The following is a 12,993-nucleotide window of genomic DNA, read 5'->3' as shown; positions in this document are numbered from 1 at the left end:
GGGAAATTCCTGCAGGAGTGGGGAAATTCCTTCAGGATTTGGGAAATTCCTTCAGGATTTGGGAAATTCCTTCAGGATTTGGGAAATTCCTTCGGGATTGGGGAAATTCCTTTGGGATTTGGGAAATTCCTTCAGGAGTGGGGAAATTCCTTCAGGATTGGGGAAATTCCTTCAGGATTTGGGAAATTCCTTCAGGATTTGGGAAATTCCTTCAGGATTTGGGAAATTCCTTCAGGGATGGGGAAATTCCTTCAGGGAGTGGGAAATTCCTTCAGGATTTGGGAAATTCCTTCAGGAGTGGGGAAATTCCTTCAGGATTTGGGAAATTCCTTCAGGATTTGGGAAATTCCTTCAGGAGTGGGGAAATTCCTTCAGGATTTGGGAAATTCCTTCGGGATTGGGAAATTCCTTCAGGATTTGGGACATTCCTTCAGGAGTGGGGAAATTCCTTCAGGATTTGGGAAATTCCTTCGGGAATTGGGAAATTCCTTCAGGATTTGGGAAATTCCTTCAGGAGTGGGGAAATTCCTTCAGGATTTGGGAAATTCCTTCAGGAGTGGGGAAATTCCTTCAGGAGTGGGGAAATTCCTTCAGGATTTGGGAAATTCCTGCAGGAGTGGGGAAATTCCTTCGGGATTTGGGAAATTCCTTCAGGATTTGGGAAATTCCTTCAGGATTTGGGAAATTCCTTCGGGATTGGGGAAATTCCTTTGGGATTTGGGAAATTCCTTCAGGAGTGGGGAAATTCCTTCAGGATTTGGGAAATTCCTTCAGGAGTGGGGAAATTCCTTCAGGGATGGGGAAATTCCTTCAGGATTTGGGAAATTCCTTCAGGATTGGGGAAATTCCTTCAGGATTTGGGAAATTCCTTCAGGATTTGGGAAATTCCTTCAGGATTTGGGAAATTCCTTCAGGATTTGGGAAATTCCTTCAGGAGTGGGGGAAATTCCTTCAGGATTTGGGAAATTCCTTCAGGAGTGGGGAAATTCCTTCAGGATTTGGGAAATTCCTTCAGGAGTGGGGAAATTCCTTCAGGATTTGGGAAATTCCTTCAGGATTTGGGAAATTCCTTCAGGATTTGGGAAATTCCTTCAGGAGTGGGGAAATTCCTTCAGGAGGGGGAAATTCCTTCAGGATTTGGGAAATTCCTTCAGGATTTGGGAAATTCCTTCAGGATTTGGGAAATTCCTTCAGGATTTGGGAAATTCCTTCAGGAGTGGGGAAATTCCTTCAGGATTTGGGAAATTCCTTCAGGAGTGGGGAAATTCCTTCAGGATTTGGGAAATTCCTTCAGGAGTGGGGAAATTCCTTCGGGATTTGGGAAATTCCTTCAGATTTGGGACATTCCTTCAGGAGTGGGGAAATTCCTTCAGGAGTGGGGAAATTCCTTCAGGATTTGGGAAATTCCTTCAGGAGTGGGGAAATTCCTTCAGGATTTGGGAAATTCCTTCAGGGATGGGGAAATTCCTTCAGGATTTGGGAAATTCCTTCAGGAGTGGGGAAATTCCTTCAGGATTTGGGAAATTCCTTCAGGATTTGGGAAATTCCTTCAGGAGTGGGGAAATTCCTTCAGGATTGGGGAAATTCCTTCAGGATTTGGGAAATTCCTTCAGGAGTGGGGAAATTCCTTCAGGATTTGGGAAATTCCTTCAGGAGTGGGGAAATTCCTTCAGGAGTGGGGAAATTCCTTCAGGATTTGGTTTGGGAAATTCCTTCAGGATTTGGGAAATTCCTGCAGGAGTGGGGAAATTCCTTCAGGATTTGGGAAATTCCTTCAGGATTTGGGAAATTCCTTCAGGATTTGGGAAATTCCTTCGGGATTGGGGAAATTCCTTTGGGATTTGGGAAATTCCTTCAGGAGTGGGGAAATTCCTTCAGGATTGGGGAAATTCCTTCAGGATTTGGGAAATTCCTTCAGGATTTGGGAAATTCCTTCAGGTGGAATTCCTCAGGGTGGGAAATTCCTTCAGGAGTGGGGAAATTCCTTCAGGATTTGGGAAATTCCTTCAGGAGTGGGGAAATTCCTTCAGGATTTGGGAAATTCCTTCAGGATTTGGGAAATTCCTTCAGGAGTGGGGAAATTCCTTCAGGATTTGGGAAATTCCTTCGGGATTTGGGAAATTCCTTCAGGATTTGGGACATTCCTTCAGGAGTGGGGAAATTCCTTCAGGATTTGGGAAATTCCTTCGGGATTTGGGAAATTCCTTCAGGATTTGGGAAATTCCTTCAGGAGTGGGGAAATTCCTTCAGGATTTGGGAAATTCCTTCAGGATTTGGGAAATTCCTTCAGGGATGGGGAAATTCCTTCGGGATTGGGGAAATTCCTTCAGGATTTGGGAAATTCCTTCAGGATTTGGGAAATTCCTTCAGGAGTGGGGAAATTCCTTCAGGATTTGGGAAATTCCCTTCAGGAGTGGGGAAATTCCTTCAGGATTTGGGAAATTCCTGCAGGATTTGGGAAATTCCTTCAGGATTTGGGAAATTCCTTCAGGATTTGGGAAATTCCTTCAGGATTTGGGAAATTCCTTCAGGAGTGGGGAAATTCCTTCAGGATTTGGGAAATTCCTTCAGGATTTGGGAAATTCCTTCAGGATTTGGGAAATTCCCTTCGGGATTGGGGAAATTCCTTTGGGATTTGGGAAATTCCTTCAGGAGTGGGGAAATTCCTTCAGGATTGGGGAAATTCCTTCAGGATTTGGGAAATTCCTTCAGGATTTGGGAAATTCCTTCAGGATTTGGGAAATTCCTTCAGGAGTGGGGAAATTCCTTCAGGATTTGGGAAATTCCTTCAGGATTTGGGAAATTCCTTCAGGAGTGGGGAAATTCCTTCAGGATTGGGAAATTCCTTCAGGATTTGGGAAATTCCTTCAGGAGTGGGGAAATTCCTTCAGGATTTGGGAAATTCCTTCGGGATTTGGGAAATTCCTTCAGGATTTGGGACATTCCTTCAGGAGTGGGGAAATTCCTTCAGGATTTGGGAAATTCCTTCGGGATTTGGGAAATTCCTTCAGGATTTGGGAAATTCCTTCAGGATTTGGGAAATTCCTGCAGGAGTGGGGAAATTCCTTCAGGTTTTGGGAAATTCCTTCGGGATTTGGGGAAATTCCTTCAGGATTTGGGAAATTCCTTCAGGATTTGGGAAATTCCTTCAGGATTTGGGAAATTCCTGCAGGAGTGGGGAAATTCCTTCAGGATTTGGGAAATTCCTTCAGGATTTGGAAATTCCTTCAGGGATGGGGAAATTCCTTCAGGAGTGGGGAAATTCCTTCAGGAGTGGGGAAATTCCTTCGGGATTTGGGAAATTCCTTCAGGATTGGGGAAATTCCTTCAGGATTTGGGAAATTCCTTCAGGATTTGAGAAATTCCTTCAGGATTTGGGAAATTCCTTCAGGAGTGGGAAATTCCTTCGGGATTTGGGAAATTCCTTCAGGATTTGGGAAATTCCTTCAGGAGTGGGGAAATTCCTTCAGGATTTGGGACATTCCTTCAGGATTTGGGAAATTCCTTCAGGAGTGGGGAAATTCCTTCAGGATTTGGGAAATTCCTTCAGGATTTGGGAAATTCCTTCAGGAGTGGGGAAATTCCTTCAGGATTTGGGAAATTCCTTCGGGATTTGGGAAATTCCTTCGGGATTGGGGAAATTCCTTCGGGATTTGGGAAATTCCTTCAGGATTTGGGACATTCCTTCAGGAGTGGGGAAATTCCTGCAGGAGTGGGGATTTGGGGACATTTTGAGGGGATTTGGGGACATTTTGAGGGGATTTGGGGACATTTTGAGGGGAGTTGAGGATGTTTGAGGGGATTTGGGAACATTTTGAGGGGATTTGGAGTCCCTGAGGGATTTGGGGACACTGTGAGGGATATGGGGACATTTTGAGGAGATTTGGGGACATTTTGAGGGGATTTGGGGACACTGAGGTGATGTGGGGACACTGAGGGGATTTGGGGACACTGAGGGATTTGGGGACACTTTGAGGAGATTTGGGGACATTTTGAGGGGATTTGGGACATTTTGAGGGGATTTGGGGACATTTTGAGGGGGTCTTGGGACACTGTGAGGGGATTTGGGGACACTGAGGTGATGTGGGGACACTGTGAGGGGATTTGGGGACGTTTTGAGGGGATTTGGGGACACTCTTAAGGGGATTTGGGACATTTTGAGGTGATTTGGGGACACTGAGGTGATGTGGGACACCTAGGTGATTTGGGGACATTGTGAGGTGATTTGGGGACATTTTGAGGGGATTTGGGGACGTTTTGAGGGGATTTGGGGACACTTTGAAGGGATTTTGGGACACTGAGGTGATCTGGGGAGACTGTGAGGGGATTTGGGGACGTTTTGAGGGGATTTTGGGACCCTGATGGGATTTGGGGACACTGTGAGGGGATTTGGGGACCCTGAGGTGATTTTGGGGCATTGTGAGGGGATTTGGGGATGTTTTGAGGGGATTTGGGGACGTTTTGAGGGGATTCGAGGATGTTTTGAGGGGATTTGGGGACACTGTGAGGGGATTTGGGGTCCCTGATGGGATTTGGGGACACTGAGGGGATTTGGGGATGTTTTGAGGGGATTTGGGGACACTGTGAGGAGATTTGTGGGACATTTGGAGGGGATTGGGTGACCCTGATGGGATCTGGGGACCCTGTGAGGGGATTTGGGGATGTTTTGAGAGGATTTGGGGACACTGTGAGGGGATTTGGGGACATTTTGAGGTGATTTGGGGACCCTGATGGGATCTGGGGACCCTGTGAGGGGATTTGGGGATGTTTTGAGGGGATTTGGGGTCCCTGATGGGATTTGGGGACGTTTTGAGGGGATTTGGGGACACTGTGAGGGGACTTTGGGGAAACTGAGGTGATTTGGGGACACTGTGAGGGGATTTGGGGTCCCTGAGGGGATTTGGGGACACTCTGAGGGGATTTGGGGACGTTTTGAGGGGATTTGGGGATGTTTTTGAGAGGATTTGGGGACACTGTGAGGGGTTTTGGGGACATTTTGAGGGGATTTGGGGTCCCTGAGGGGATTTTGGGACCCTGATGGGATCTGGAACCCTGTGAGGGGATTTTGGGACACTGTGAGAAGATTTGGGGACATTTTGAGGGGATTTGGGGACATTGTGAGGGGATTTGGGGACCTTTGGAGGGAATTTGGGGACACTGAGGTGATTTGGGGACATTGTGAGGGGTTTTGGGGACCTTTGGAGGGAATTTGGGGACACTGAGGTGATTTGGGGACACTGTGAGGGGATTTGGGGACATTTTAATGGGATTTTGGGACATTGTGAGGGGATTTGGGGACATTTTGAGGGGATTTGGGGACACTGTGAGGGGATCTTGGGACATTTGGAGGGGATTTGGGGACATTTTGAGGTGATTTGGGGACCCTGATGGATCTGGGGACCCTGTGAGGGGATTTGGGGATGTTTTGAGGGGATCTGGGGATGCTTTGAGGGGATTTGGGGTCCCTGAGGGGATTTGGGGACGTTTTGAGGGGATTTGGGGACACTTTGAGGGGATTTGGGGACCCTGATGGGATCTGGGAACCCTGTGAGGGGATTTGGGGACCCTGAGGGGATTTGGGGACATTTTGAGGGGATTTGGGGACATTTTGAGGGGATTCGAGGATGTTTTGAGGGGATTTGGGGACACTGTGAGGGGATTTGGGGTCCCTGATGGGATTTGGGGACACTGAGGGGATTCGAGGATGTTTTGAGGGGAATTTGGGACACTGTGAGGAGATTTGGGAACCCTGAGGTGATTTGGGGACACTGTGAGGTGATTTGGGGACATTTTGAGGGGATTCGAGGATGTTTTGAGGGGATTTTGGGACATTGTGAGGGGATTTGGGGTCCCTGATGGGATTTGGGGACACTGAGGGGATTCGAGGATGTTTTGAGGGGAATTTGGGACACTGTGAGGAGATTTGGGAACCCTGAGGTGATTTGGGGACATTTTGAGGGGATTCGAGGATGTTTTGAGGGGATTTTGGGACATTGTGAGGGGATTTGGGGTCCCTGATGGGATTTGGGGACCTCGTGAGGCGATTTGGGACGCTGTCACTGAGGTGCTGAGGACACTCACTGTGAGGCACTGGGGACATTGTCAGTGGGAGGGCCCGCTCCGGGACCATTTCGAGGCCGCTCCGGGGCCGGTTCGGGCCCGTTCCGGGTTCCGTTCGGGCCCATTCCGGGTTCGGTTCGGGCCCGTTCGGGTTCGGTTCGGGCCCGTTCCGGGTTCCGTTCGGGCCCATTCCGGGTTTGGTTCGGGCCCGTTCCGGGTTCCGTTCGGGCCCATTCCGGGTTCGGTTCGGGCCCGTTCGGGTTCGGTTCGGGCCCGCTCCGCTCCCGGCCCCGGCGACTCCATGGCGGCCCCTCCTCCCCCTCACTGCCGGCAAAGGACGCGCTCCGCGGCGCCGCCCAATCAGGAGCCACAACTGCCGTGATTGACAGGCCGTGCCCTCAGGGAGGAAGCGCCTCCACCAATCACATCGAGGGCGGGAACCAACCCGACCAATGGAAGCTGCGGGCGGGCCGCGCCGCTGAGGAGATCAACCAATCAGGAGTGTCGTGGGCGGGGCCAAAGGGGGGGGCGGGCGGCGGCGCGCGTGCGCAGCGGCTGAGGCGGGCGGTGAAGCGGCGGCGGCGGCGGCGGCGCCGGGGCGGCGGCGGCGGCGGCGGCGATGGAGCCGGGATACGGCGGTGAGTGCCGGGTGGGGGCCGCCCCGCAGTGCCGCCGCTCCCTCGGGGTGGCGGTGGCTAATTCCCGTCGCTGCCTCAGCACCGGCTCCGTTACCGGCGAGTGGCCGTGGGGGCTCCGCCGCAGCGGGCAGCTTAGCGCCCGCCCCCCCCCGTGAGGCGTTGGCGCCGCTGATTGGCTGAGCGCCGCGTCACTCACCGCTAGGGCGGCGCTGATTGGCTGTTGGGGGCGTGGGGGGGTCGTGCCCTGAGAGGGATCGGGGGGGGGGGGCGGAAATGGCGCCGGGCCCGTTTCTGAAGACGACACAAAATGGCGGCCGCGGCCCCGCCCCCGCCGCCTGTGCCTCAGTTTCCCTCGTCGCGGCCCGTCCCGACCGTGGCGGCAGCCGTGGGATCCATGTCCCCTTCCTTGGGGGTCCTGTGTGTCCCCTTCCTGAGGGGATCCATGTCCTCTCCTCAGGGGAATCCCCCTGGAGACCCCGCCTTGGATCTCCCTTAGGTCTCCCTCAGGATCTCCTCTGGAAATCCCCTTCTGGATTCTCCTCTGGATCCCCTCAGGATCTCACCTGAATTCCCTTAGGATTTCCTTTGGAAATTCCCCTGGATCCCCTCAGGATCTCCTCAGGATCCCCCTGGAATTTCCCCTGGATCCCCTCAGGATCCCCCCTGGAAATTCCCCTCAGGATCCCCCCTGGAAATTCCCCTGGATCCCCTCAGGATCCTCTCAGGGTCCCCCCTGGAAATTCCCCTGGATTTCCTCAGGATCCCCACAGGATTCCCCCTGGATCCCCTCAGGATCCCCCCTGGAAATTCCCCTGGATCCCCTCAGGATTCCCTCTGGAAATTCCCCTGGATCCCCTCATGATTCCTCCTGGAAATTCCCCTGGATTTCCTCAGGATCCCCTCAGGATTCCCCCTGGATCCCCTCAGGATTCCCTCTGGAAATTCCCCCTGGATCCCCTCATGATTCCTCCTGGAAATTCCCCTGGATTCCCTCAGGATCCCCTCAGGATCTCCCCTGGAAATTCCCCTGGATCCCCTCAGGATCCTCTCAGGGTCCCCCCTGGAAATTTCCCTGGATCCCCTCAGGATTCCCTCTGGAAATTCCCCTGGATCCCCTCAGGATCCTCTCAGGGTCCCCCCTGGAAATTTCCCTGGATCCCCTCAGGATTCCCTCTGGAAATTCCCCTGGATCCCCTCAGGATCCCCTCTGGAAATTCCCCTGGAATTTCCCCTGGATCCCCTCAGGATCCCCACGGGATTCCCCCTGGAAATTTCCCTGGATCCCCTCAGGATTCCCTCTGGAAATTCCCCTGGATCCCCTCAGGATTCCCTCTGGAAATTCCCCTGGATCCCCTCAGGATTCCCTCTGGAAATTCCCCTGGATCCCCTCATGATTCCTCCTGGAAATTCCCCTGGATTCCCTCAGGATCCCCCTGGAATTTCCCCTGGATCCCCTCAGGATCCCCTCTGGAAATTCCCTCTGGAAATTCCCCTGGATCCCCTCAGGATCCCCCTTGGCAATTCCCCTGGATCCCCTCTGGATCTCACCTGAATTCCCTTAGGATTCCCTTTGGAAATTCCCCTGGATCCCCTCAGGATTCCCTTTGGAAATTCCCCTGGATCCCCTCAGGATCCCCTCTGGATCCCCTCTGGAAATTCCCCTGGATCCCCTCAGGATCCCCTCAGGATCTCCCCTGGAAATTCCCCTGGCTCCCCTCATGATCCCCTCTGGAAATTCCCCTGGAATTTCCCCTGGATCCCCTCTGGATCCCCCTGGAAATTCCCCTGGATCCCCTCAGGATCCCCCTGGAATTTCCGCTGGATCCCCTCAGGATCCTCTCAGGGTCCCCCCTGGAAATTCCCCTGGATCCCCTCAGGATCCCCACGGGATTCCCCCTGGATCCCCTCAGGATCCCCCCTGGAAATTCCCCTGGATCCCCTCAGGATCCCCTCTGGAAATTCCCCTGGATCCTCTCAGGATTCCCCCTGGAAATTCCCCTGGATCCCCTCATGATCCCCTCAGGATTCCCTCTGGAAATTCCCCTGGATCCCCTCAGGATCCCCTCAGGACCTCCCATGGAAATTCCCCTGGATCCCCTCAGGATCTCCTCAGGATCCCCCTGGAATTTCCCCTGGATCCCCTCAGGATCCCCCCTGGAAATTCCCCTCAGGATCCCCCCTGGAAATTCCCCTGGATCCCCTCAGGATCCTCTCAGGGTCCCCCTTGGAATTTCCCCTGGATCCCCTCAGGATCCCCCTGGAAATTCCCCTGGATCCCCTCAGGATCCCCCTGGAAATTCCCCTGGATCCCCTCAAGATTCCCTCTGGAAATTCCCCTGGATCCCCTCAGGATCCTCTCAGGGTCCCCCCTGGAAATTCCCCTGGATTTCCTCAGGATCCCCACAGGATTCCCCCTGGATCCCCTCAGGATCCCCCCTGGAAATTCCCCTGGATCCCCTCAGGATTCCCTCTGGAAATTCCCCTGGATCCCCCTCATGATTCCTCCTGGAAATTCCCCTGGATTTCCTCAGGATCCCCACAGGATTCCCCCTGGATCCCCTCAGGATTCCCTCTGGAATTTCCCCTGGATCCCCTCATGATTCCTCCTGGAAATTCCCCTGGATTCCCTCAGGATCCCCTCAGGATCTCCCCTGGAAATTCCCCTGGATCCCCTCAGGATCCTCTCAGGGTCCCCCCTGGAAATTTCCCTGGATCCCCTCAGGATTCCCTCTGGAAATTCCCTTGGAAATTCCCCTGGATTTCCTCAGGATCCCCACGGGATTCCCCCTGGATCCCCTCAGGATCCCCCCTGGAAATTCCCCTGGATCCCCTCTGGATCCCCTCTGGAAATTCCCCTGGATCCCCTCATGATTCCTCCTGGAAATTCCCCTGGATCCCCTCAGGATCCCCCCTGGAAATTCCCCTGGATCCCCTCTGGATCCCCTCTGGAAATTCCCCTGGATCCCCTCATGATTCCTCCTGGAAATTCCCCTGGATTCCCTCAGGATCCCCCTGGAATTTCCCCTGGATCCCCTCATGATCCCCTCAGGATCTCCCCTGGAAATTCCCCTGGATCCCCTCAGGATTCCCTCTGGAAATTCCCCTGGATCCCCTCATGATTCCCTCTGGAAATTCCCCTGGATCCCCTCAGGATCCCCTCAGGATTCCCTCTGGAAATTCCCCTGGATCCCCTCAGGATCCCCTCAGGATCCCCCTGGAAATTTCCCTGGATCCCCTCAGGATTCCCTCTGGAAATTCCCCTGGATCCCCTCAGGATCCCGCTGGAAATTCCCCTGGATCCCCTTAGGATCTCACCTGAATTCCCTTAGGATTCCCTTTGGAAATTCCCCTGGATCCCCTCAGGATCCCCTCTGGAAATTCCCTCTGGAAATTCCCCTGGATCCCCTCAGGATCCCCCTTGGCAATTCCCGTGGATCCCCTTAGGATCTCACCTGAATTCCCTTAGGATTCCCTTTGGAAATTCCCCTGGATCCCCTCAGGATCCCCCCTGGAAATTCCCCTGGATCCCCTCATGATCCCCTCAGGATCTCCCATGGAAATTCCCCTGGATCCCCTCATGATTCCCTCTGGAAATTCCCCTGGATCCCCTCAGGATCCCCTCAGGATCCCCCTGGAAATTTCCCTGGATCCCCTCAGGATTCCCTCTGGAAATTCCCCTGGATCCCCTCAGGATCCCCTCAGGATTCCCTCTGGAAATTCCCCTGGATCCCCTCATGATTCCCTCTGGAAATTCCCCTGGATCCCCTCAGGATCCCCTCAGGATCCCCCTGGAAATTCCCCTGGATCCCCTCAGGATCCCCCTGGAAATTCCCCTGGATTCCTTCAGGATCCCCACGGGATTCCCCCTGGATCCCCTCCGGATCCCCCTGGAATTCCCCCGGATTCCTCAGCCTGGAAAAAGGGATCTGGAGAGAGCAAATCCACCCTGAGTTTTGGGATTATTTATCCCAGGCTTGGCTTCTTTCCAGGCTCCCTTCGGATTTTGGGGCTGGGATTTGGGATCGGGGCTGGGATTTTGGGATCAGGGCTGGGATTTTGGGATCGGGGCTGGATTTTGGGGCTGGATTTTCTGATCAGGACTGGATTTTGGGATCAGGGTTGGATTTTGGGGCTGGATTTCGGGACTGGGATTTAGGATTGAAGCTGGATTTTGGGCTGGGATTTGGGATCGGGGCCGGGATTTGGGATCGGGGCTGGGATTTGGGATCGGGGCTGGATTTTGGGATCGGGGCTGGATTTTGGGGATCGGGGCTGGGATTTGGGATCGGGGCTGGATTTTGGGATCGGGGCTGGATTTTGGGATCGGGGCTGGATTTGGGATCGGGGCTGGATTTTGGGATCGGGGCTGGATTTTGGGATCGGGGCTGGGATTTGGGATCGGGGCTGGATTTTGGGATCGGGGCTGGATTTTGGAGCCGAGATTTGGGATCAGGGCTGGATTTTGGGGCTGGATTTTCTGATCAGGACTGGATTTTGGGATCAGGGTTGGATTTTGGGGCTGAGATTTGGGATCGGGGCTGGGATTTGGGATCGGGGCTGGGGACTGGGATTTGGGATCAGGGCTGGGATTTGGGATCGGGGCTGGATTTTGGGATCAGGGTTGGATTTTGGGGCTGAGATTTGGGATCGGGGCTGGGATTTGGGATCAGGGCTGGGATTTGGGATCAGGGCTGGGATTTGGGATCGGGGCTGGATTTTGGGATCAGGGCTGGGATTTTGGGATCAGGGCTGGGATTTTAGGATCGGGGCTGGGATTTGGGATCAGGGCTGGGATTTTGGGATTGGGGCTGGGATTTTAGGATCGGGGCTGGGATTTGGGTTCGGGGCTGGGATTTTGGGATCGCGGCTGGGATTTGAGATCACGGCTGGAATTTGGGGCTGGGATTTAGGATTTACGTTGGATTTCGGGGCTGGGATTTAGGATTGAAGCTGGAATTTGGGCTGGATTTCGGGCTGGAATTTAGGATTGGGGCTGGGATTTAGGATTGGAGCTGGATTTGGGGCTGGGATTTAGGATTGGAGTTGGGATTTAGGATTGAAGCTGGATTTCAGGGTTGTAATTTAGGATTGGAGCTGGATTTGGGGCTGGGATTTAGGATTGAACCTGGATTTCGGGGTGGGATTTTGGGGCTGGACTTTGGGATCGGGGCTGGGATTTAGGATTTACGCTGGATTTGGGGCTGGGATTTAGGATTGGGGCTGGATTTGGGGCTAGGATTTAGGATCGGGGCTGGGATTTAGGATTGAAGCTGGATTTGGGGCTGGATTTGGGTCTGGGATTTAGGATCGGGGCTGGGATTTGGGATTTACGCTGGATTTGGGGCTGGGATTTAGGATCGGGGCTGGGATTTAGGATTGAAGCTGGATTTGGGGGCTGGGATTTGGGATCGGGGCCGGGATTTAGGATTTACGCTGGATTTGGGGCTGGGATTTAGGATTGGGGCTGGGATTTAGGATTTACGCTGAATTTGGGGCTGGGATTTAGGATTGAAGCTGGATTTGGGGCTGGGATTTAGGATTGGGGCTGGATTTAGGGCTGGGATTTAGGATCGGGGCTGGGATTTAGGATTTACGCTGGATTTGGGGCTGGGATTTGGGATCGGGGCTGGGATTTAGGATTTACGCTGGATTTGGGGCTAGGATTTAGGATTGGGGCTGGGATTTAGGATTTACGCTGGATTTGGGGCTAGGATTTAGGATCGGGGCCGGGATTTAGGATTTGCGCTGGATTTGGGGCTGGGATTTAGGATTGGGGCTGGGATTTAGGATTTACGCTGAATTTGGGGCTGGGATTTAGGATTTACGCTGGGTTTGGGGCTGGGATTTAGGATTTACACTGGATTTGGGGCTGGGAATTAGGATCTGGGCCGGGATTTAGGATTTATGCTGGATTTGGGGCTGGATTTGGGGCTGGATTTGGGGCTGGATTTGGGATCGGGGCTGGGATTTAGGATTTACGCTGGATTTGGGGCTGGGATTTAGGATTTACGCTGGATTTGGGGCTGGATTTGGGGCTGGATTTGGGATCGGGGCCGGGATTTAGGATTTACGCTGGATTTGGGGCTGGGATTTAGGATTTACGCTGGATTTGGGGCTGGGATTTGGGGCTGGATTTAGGATCTGGGCTGGGATTTAGGATTGAAGCTGGATTTGGGGCTAGGATTTAGGATCGGGGCTGGGATTTAGGATTGAAGCTGGATTTGGGGCTGGATTTGGGATCGGGGCTGGGATTTAGGATTTATGCTGGATTTCAGGGCTGGGATTTAGGATTTAC

This window comes from Anomalospiza imberbis, unplaced genomic scaffold, assembly GCF_031753505.1.
Source record: "Anomalospiza imberbis isolate Cuckoo-Finch-1a 21T00152 unplaced genomic scaffold, ASM3175350v1 scaffold_1093, whole genome shotgun sequence".
Classification (NCBI taxonomy): Eukaryota; Metazoa; Chordata; class Aves; order Passeriformes; family Viduidae; genus Anomalospiza; species Anomalospiza imberbis.
This window is presented reverse-complemented; position numbering follows the sequence as displayed.